The following is a 9272-nucleotide window of genomic DNA, read 5'->3' as shown; positions in this document are numbered from 1 at the left end:
TAAAAGAGTTGCCCAAGAGTCGGCGGTGGGTGGTGATGACTAACTGCTTTTCCTCTAGGCTTACACTGCTAAATTAGGGACGGCTAACACAGATAGCCCTAGTGTAGCTTTGCGCGAAATTCAAAACAAACCACCAAAGCAAAACAGGAATTAAAAAATGTATAGCTTATTTTTAATTAATTGGTTTTATATATGTACATTCTCGCGCCCTTCCATGGCCAAGGTCTAGGTAGATACAACAAGTACAGTATACCTTCCAGAGGGCCCGGCATGGCCAAGCGTGTTCAGGCGTGCGACTCGTAATCTGAGGGTCGCGGGTTCGCATCCCCGTCACACCAAACATACTCACCCTTTCAGCCGTGGGGGCGTTATAATGTGACAGTCAATCCCACTATTCGTTGGTAAAAGAATAACCCAAGAGTGGGTGGTGGGTGGTGATGACTAGCTGCCTTCCCTCTAGTCTTACACTGTTAAATTAGGGACGGCTAGCACAGATAGCCCTCGAGTAGCTTTGTGCGAAATTCATAAAACAAACAAACAAACACTACCTTCCAGATGTAACCCCAAATGTAGTAAAACTTAAAACCTTTCGAAATCTACAACAATTTAGTTCTGTTCCGGTCGTAACACGCAACACGATCCAAATATAACTCACTGTTTGCTAACACACGTCATCACCAACGCCAACTATTCATTTTTGTTGAGGTAGTCAGTGATGAATTCATTTAAAGTTTAGAACTAAGTTAGTCAAAATGCACATGTCTGTCTAGGGTGTGCTATTTTTGATGCACACGGTAGATAGTCTGTTTAGATATTAGTTACCTTAAGAATGTTCTCCAGTTTTAAGCTAACATAACAAAATTAACTTGAAACTACACGATCCGAATCTTTTATTGACGTTTGGAAAAATCATTAAAATTCTATACTCGAAACAATATTTTCTCAGATGTTTCTGACTGTATATTATATTTATAAATGAATTCAAACCGTTTTAATTTACATTATCAATCAGAACGCATTTCTTTAACGATGACACCTGAGACCAATTAAGCTAAAATATGATGAACTGCAGGTGATTCTTCAACAGTGTCCTCGGGCTATTTAACATTTCCGCGCGAGAATATGTCTTGTGGTTCTAACCAATAGGGCTGGTTACCACTTCAGTTGAAGTCGTCCTTGTTTGGTCGTGTTTGTTTATTTTGAATAGTTTAACGATGTTGTTTGTATCTTGAGAGAAGGTCGCGTGGTAGATTTTACTCCATCGCAAAGTAAAGAGAAAGGCGTTCTCTTCCTTTTAAGCAAAGTTTATATCACTGATTAAGCAAAGTTTGTTTACAAGTTCATGTTACTTATCTACATAACTAAATTACTGCAGAACAGGAAGAAATGACTCAGAATTTGATACTGTGTGTGTCAAGATAATTTGTTATAATGTTGTAGCTAAAACTTGTGTAAATGTAAACCTGTTATTCTTCTTAGCAAAACATAAATTTCCTCCTAAAGTTTTAAACTGAATTTTATGTGTAAGATTACAAAATATGTGACATATATATAAATATATTTAAAATTTATCAGCTTCTGCGTCAGTATCTAAATTTATTAATAAACTGAATGTGACATTCCAGACTAAAAGTTATACGAAAATCATTAATTAATATTTTTATTTGTTCTTTCATGTGTGATCTATATCGAACGTTACTAAAACGTACTTTATGAAAAAAAACAAAACACAATCTACATTAAAAGATTAAATAAAAGGCAAAATCCTGTTTGGTTGTGTTACTAACATTTAAACACTGCTTATGAACGCTAGGCTACTTCAAGTATATTAAAACTGTATGTGCAAGTTTTCTTATAACAAAACCACGTCGGTCGATCTGCTGTATCCAGCGATAAAGAATCGAATTCCTGATTTTAGCATTGTAAATCCGTAGACTTACTGATATCCCAGCGAATGGCCAGAAGTTGTATCTTTACCTTCAACATGACAACCGAACATGTAAAATTTTGGTGTTGATCAAGAAGTGTTATAATGTAAAAACGAGTATTCGACCACTTTCAACAGAAGCTGTAAACCTTTATACCTCGACCACTTTCAATAGAAGCTGTAAACCTAGCTACCTTGGCCACTTTTAATAGTAGCTCTAAACCAAGCTACTTCGGCCACTTTCAATAGAAGCTGTAAACCAAGCTACTTCACCCCCTTCAACAGAAGCTGTAAACATTTCTACCTTGACCACTTTCAACATAAGCTATAAACCTATCTACCTCGACCACTTTCAACAGAAGCTGTAAACCAAGCTACTTCACCCCCTTCAACAGAAGCTGTAAACATTTCTACCTCGACCACTTTCAACAGAAGCTGTAAACCAAGCTACTTCACCCCCCTTCAACAGAAGCTGTAAACATTTCTACCTCGACCACTTTCAACAGAAGCTATAAACCTAGCTACCTTGGCCACTTTTAATAGAAGCTCTAAACCAAGCTACTTCGGCCACTTTCAATATAAGCTGTAAACTAAGCCACTTCGACCTCTTTCAACAGAAGCTGTAAACCTAGCTACCTCGACCACTTTCAACAAAAGCTGTAAACCTTGCTACCTTGGCCACTTTCAACAGAAGCTGTAAACCTAGCTACAATATGAGAGGTTTATTAAAAGAGTTTTTTTAAATTTCAAAATTGATATACATATTGACATTAATCTATCTACCTTAATATCTTTATGATTTATCGAGAAAACAGAATACGTCTGAAATGTAATTTGTTTCCCAGACGAATAATATTTTGTGCTTGAGAACAATATCTTTGTTGCTATGGTTTCATCAAGTTAAGTAACAGTGGTAAATAAATATTCCTGAAAGTTATCTATTCCTCTCTCTTTTTCTCGAGATAACTGTCAGCTTCGTATAATACTTTATTTCGTTACAGTCGTCTTTAATTTTGTACATATTCGCAGTTTTTAAGACGAAGTTATGGGAAATCAGACTCAAATAAAAGTACGTATAAAATCTATGAAAATTTAGTTGTTACAGAATTTTAAAGAAAAAATCGCACAGCGTGCTATCTAATGGTTCATAATTTTGAACTGATAGACTTGAGATTAAGAAGCTAGTAAACAGAACATACCTTCAACCCATTCTTTGAAAAGTCTTATCTTACCGAAAAGTATTATTTGACCTCCGGTACTACAGAGCACCCACTGCGCATGTCTTTACTGCAACCGGTGTGGACAATGGCTATTCAGATTCATAGTGTAAGTATGCTAACTGTTGTGCAATACCTAACCTAAGTCTGTGGAAGGAATTAACACTGACGTGGTAATATTTTCAAACAACAAAGTATAAATGTAATTTATGTCTATTCGAACATGAGAGAAGAATATATTTTGAAGTTAGACAAAATAAAAAGAAATGTCATATATATATATGATTTCATGAGATCTAATTTTTTTATATTTTTTATTTGCCTTATAATGAAAATTGCTAATAAATTGTTCCATATTTTTGTAAGTTAGTGTAAATGTTTTGTCGCTTAAAATAGTACAGAAATATGGTTCTTTTCTGTAAAGAAATATAACTTAATGATGCATTCATTTACATTCAAACTTGTCAAAAATATTTTTCAAACAGTTGTTTTCCAAAGTAATGAAACCTGTAAAAATAAATTGTTTAAAACATAATTGTATAAAAGGCTAGTTTTAGTAGCAAATTAGTGGCAAAATAATACATGTATATATACATCGATCGAATATGTTATACTGAAACGATTTTGGAGTTCATTGCATCCATCATGCTCTATCTGACGACCGTGGAACTTAATAATTCTTCTATCATGTAGTTTTTCTTAATGTCTTGCTGCTTCATAGTGACTCAAAGAATGGCTCCGCGTTTGTTTGTTGTTGTTTTTTGTTACAAACTTTTAGCTCATAGTTTTTAACCGATTTGAAATCAAATTACGATTTTGGAGTCAAGAAGTCAAACCTTTTCGACTGATGTATTTCACTACGACCTAGGTCTCACAGAGTAATTTACTCTAATACTGCCTAAAACAATTTAAATTTGACAATAGGCCTGTAGTGTTCCTGATAAGTAACAAAATCAAATGTGGTATATGCTCACCCCATGCTTGGTATTCTTGGCGCACAAATGTATAGCAAATAAAATTGGAAACAAAGAACTCACAGATTAATTAATTTATTCCAATCCTGCCTAAAATTACTTCAAGTGCCGCGGCCATTGATGACTCCTTCTTGTTTGTAAAAAATCTCTGTCTTACGTCTGTCATAACCACAGTTCATCCCTCAGACCTGATTTCTTTCAATAAATCAGTCTAGCGTGCGAAAGACGTCGGTTTCCTAGTACAAGTTTCAACAGCCCGATCACAAGAAAATCCGTAGTGTTTGCGTCTAGCGATTTGATCCGTATGTCTTCGTACGAAATAGCATGTATATCTGTTCGAGTGCTTACAGTTATGCGAAAGTTAAACAAATATGTCATGGAAGCAAATTTCCCACAAATGATCTGTGTCACTTTTCCGGACGAAGATCTTTCTCGATTGTGTTATGAAGTATCGCCTGGGTCATGTGGACAGTTTTTGCCACTACCCTTTTGCATTCATTGGCCTTCACTTCTTAAAAGACTCCACACTTTGCTTACCCCAGCTGGGGTACGAGTTGTGAATGCTCCTGTTCTTTCAAGTTTATCTATCTTTCCTTTATTTTCCAGTGCCGTTAAGGAGAACAAATATCTACATTTTAAAAATTTTAAATTTCCAAGTTAAAGAACTCCTCATTATCTGCGTGTGTGTGTAACTATTCTGCGTTGGAAAAGACTGTTACATATTTTTCCGAACCTTTGGTGGTATCACAGTACCTACTAACTATCGGCTGACGTTCTTAAGTGACTAGCTGCTTCACATATTCAAAACTCTTTAATAGAAAGTACTCAACTTTTTATGTCTCTCTAGGTATATACTTATATATACAAATAACAATATATATAAACCATCAGATTCAGGGTTACCAAATGAACACGACATTTGATTTGTGAACTGTTGCATGTGAAAGGTTTATTAGACGCACCAATGTTTTTGTTATTCATCGGTAGATGCTGTTATTAATTGTCTTATAGAACCACAAAGTCTTCCCCAGCTATGATAACGTAATCCATAATGCGAGCAGCACTAGAGTTGTAAAAAAACAAAAAAAAGTAGCGAGGAAACTACTGAAATCTACTTAGAAATGTAAGTTCTCACAAACTGGCAAATGTTTGTTTTTTGTTAAACCAAATCTACACAATAGGCTCTCCGTGCTGTGTACTGAAACAAGGCTTTTAGCGTTAGCAGCCTTAATACTTACTGTTGAGCCACTAGGTGGAGGATTCAAGCATTTGAAATTCTAAGTTCCAATTTACGTTAACAAGAGTGGCATGTGTTCCTTTATGTTCCATCTTTATCCGAATATTGAATGCAAGTTACAATTGCCGATCCACTTTGAGGCTTACGGAATAATATTACATTTTGTCTGCCGTTATCAGTGGCGTAAGGTGGTGTGTGGTGTCATATAAGTGTGTGGTTTGTTTGTTTACTTTGAATATCGCGCATAGCTACACGAGAGCAATTCGAGTTAGCCGTCCCTAATTTTGCAGTGTAGGACTAGAGAGAAGGCACCTAGTCATCACCACCGCCAACTCTTGGGATACTTTTCACCAACGAATAGTGAGATTGACCGTCACATTATAACGCATTCACGGCTTAAAGGGGGAGCATGTTTGGTGTGACGGGGATTCGAACCCGCAACTCTCAGATTACGAGTCGAGTGTCTGAACCACCTGGCCACGCCGGGCCTATAAGTCTGTGGAGTAAATGATGTTTATGTACTTAGATAAGCAGCACAAGCTGGCTCATGCAGAAATACTATTTGAGGTTCTGACAGTAGTGCACAAGTTGAGATATCTAGTAAGAAAGGAGTTGGCACTGTGTAGATTAACGTGGCTAACCTCGTCACCCTGATGTACTGGCAGGCACTGTGTAAATTAATGTGGTTATCCTCGTAACACCGATGAAGAACATTTAAAATGTAAAAAACAAAAACAAAATGCTACTGCTCATTCTGTACTGAGAAAAACGTAGTGACAGCATTTGTGGTTAAATCATCAAGATACATGTAAACTGGCACTGTTATCTTTGCTCTATCATCAAGGTATATGTAAAGTGACACTGTTGATTGCTAACCACAGTTAGACCAATAGAGAAACTACAGTGCATAAAGTAATAAAGAAAATCAACAAATATTCCGTGTGAACTGACGGAAAATAGAAACATGCGGAGAGGAATATAAACAGAAAACTACACATTTCTTGAAACGTCTTCAACAGGCAGTTCTGTCCACTCAACTCAATTTGAACCTGAATATTTTACCTAAAAAAATTTATCAAAGGATAACTACATACCTGTATATCCTCCAACAATGTAGAGAGCAAACTTAAAAAAAAACAACTACATGTAATTAAATAGTAGCTTACGAACATTTAGATGAAAGAACTGGCTGCGAAAAGAAGAATCGATCATTTTGGACGGTTACATCAGATAACAGAAGAACACACCTTGAGTGCCTATGTGGTCATGAACTTGAGGAAGTAACTTGTGTTAATAAGTGACTGTGTCTAGTGTAGGAAGTAATTTGTGTTAAGAAGTAGCTGTGTCTAGTGTAAGAACTAACTGTGTCTAGTGTAAGAACTAACTGTGTCTAATGTAGGAAGTAAATTCTGTTAAGAAGTAACTGTGTCTAGTGTAGGAAGTAATTTGTGTTAAGAAGTAACTGTGTCTAGTGTAGGAAGTAATTTGTGTTAAGAAGTAACTGTGTCTAGTGTAGAAAGTAATTTGTGTTAAGAAGTGACTGTGTCTAGTGTAGGAAGTAATTTGTGTTAAGAAGTGACTGTGTCTAGTGGAGGAAGTAACTTGTGTTAAAAAGTGACTGTGTATAGTGGAGGAAGTAACTTGTGCTTAGAAGTGTCTGTGTCTAGTGTAGGAAGTAATTTGTGTTAAGAAGTAACTGTGTCTAGTGGAGGAAGTAACTTGTGTTAAAAAGTGACTGTGTATAGTGGAGGAAGTAACTTGTGCTTAGAAGTGTCTGTGTCTAGTGTAGGAAGTAACTTGTGTTAAGAAGTAACTGTGTCTAGTGTAGGAAGTAATTTGTGTTAAGAAGTAACTGTGTCTAGTGTAAGAACTAACTGTGTCTAGTGTAAGAACTAACTGTGTCTAGTGTAGGAAGTAAGTTGTGTTAAGAAGTAACTGTGTCTAGTGTAAGAACTAACTGTGTCTAGTGTAGGAAGTAATTTGTGTTAAGAAGTAACTGTGTCTAGTGTAGGAAGTAATTTGTGTTAAGAAGTAACTGTGTCTAGTGTAGGAAGTAATTTGTGTTAAGAAGTAACTGTGTCTAGTGTAGGAAGTAATTTGTGTTAAAAAGTGACTGTGTCTAGTGGAGGAAGTAACTTGTGTTAAAAAGTGACGGTGTATAGTGGAGGAAGTAACTTGTGTTAAGAAGTGTCTGTGTCTAGTGTAGGGAGTAACTTGTGTTAAGAAGTAACTGTGTCTAGTGGTCGGGGGACGCTTCGCTGAACTTGACTTCAGTTAACTTAGAAATGTTGGATTTGAAAAAAAAAAGTGTTTAGTTTCAATACGGCTCTCCAAAACTAAAAGAAATGTATCAACGACAAAATAATTCGGACATTTATCTTATTAGCCAAAGCCATGCCAAGTAGTACAATTATGTCTCTCAGAGTGGCGCTGCCATAGGTAGTTTGGGGATGAGAACGGATAAATAAATTAGCTGTTAATTTCACGATCCTCCACAGTTGCAGGATAACAGTGAAACCGATGTCCTTAGCACAACCATAACTTTGAGTAGCCAGCACTTAGGTTTCTCATCACAATATGAGGGGTTAAATTTGGGTACCGTCTACCAAGCAAACGCTCTACTGTGAAATCATGCTTTGACCAAGACAAATAAATCTTTTATACTTTTTTTTTATGCTGAGGTAACTAAATATGCTTCAAAAGACTGGGCTGTTTATTCACACCTGTACAAACTCCTAGCCAGTTCGATACATTACTGTATGGTTATTTAAAGAAAAATTCAGATTACGGAGTGTCTTACATTATAGCATGGAAAATATGGTCTACATCTCAAAAATGAGCTCAAAACAAAACCAATGTTTATACTTCCCTCCACAAAAATAGCAACAAAAAACACACAATTACAACTATATTCCACACTGCACCATTTTAAAAATTCAGTTAGAAAAGGTATTACACATTGCATCCTCCTATTGGGGAAAGATAACTTCTGGAAATGTGTAAAATTGAGTTAAGAAATAATTCACACTCACCTTAAAGGTTGCATTGTTAGAGTTATATAAACTTTACTTTATATTCGCACTGCAGAAACCGATCAAATAATTTTATCCACACCAATACTAATTGCAACCAGTTAGTCTTACAAAGTCGAGCCTGATCCAATGGCTAACGTAACGGATTGTGAATTCAAGGATACATGGTTCGTGCCCCTTAATCACAAAAATAAAATAATTCTTCGCAATTTAAAGCTGTGGATGCTTTGTATTTGTTTAAACAAGTACAAAGATACACAATGGCTATCTTTGTTCTACCCACTACGGGCATCGAAACCAGATTCCTAGAGTTGTAAATCCACAGACATGCCAATTGGTAATAAAGGGGGCTGTGTGCGTTATAAGAGTGACAGTCAAATTTCACTTCTCAAGTACAGTAGCCCATGAGTTGGAGGTAGGCCTTGTTAGCTGGCTGCTGTACCTATAACCCGGTACATCGAAATTAGAGAACATTAGCGCAGAAAGTATTCGAGTACCTTTGGGTGAAATTCAACAACAACATCAATCCTATTATTGAGTAAGCTACAGCAAAACAACATTTTAATATACAACACAATATCCATTTTACCCAAGAATATATCAACAACAGAATAAATTTTGTTTAGAATTCATACTCACACATTTGCATACACGTAAATATATAAGATTTGTTTTCTAGTTTTTTTGTTGGCTTTAGATACACACATATATACTAAGTCTATCATATTGCCTTCAGAACCTAACCTAAATGACACTCTTCTGTCCAATGTGATTAGAATACTTTAACTTTTACACATCTTGTCAGATGCACTGCCTTTACTTTCACACGTCTTGTAACAGGCAGTAACTTTACTTTTGAGCTAGAGCCAAGATGTAGAAATTAAC

Source organism: Tachypleus tridentatus, chromosome 1 (genome assembly GCF_004210375.1).
Source record: "Tachypleus tridentatus isolate NWPU-2018 chromosome 1, ASM421037v1, whole genome shotgun sequence".
Lineage (NCBI taxonomy): Eukaryota > Metazoa > Arthropoda > Merostomata > Xiphosura > Limulidae > Tachypleus > Tachypleus tridentatus.
Note: the sequence above shows the minus strand (reverse complement) of the source record.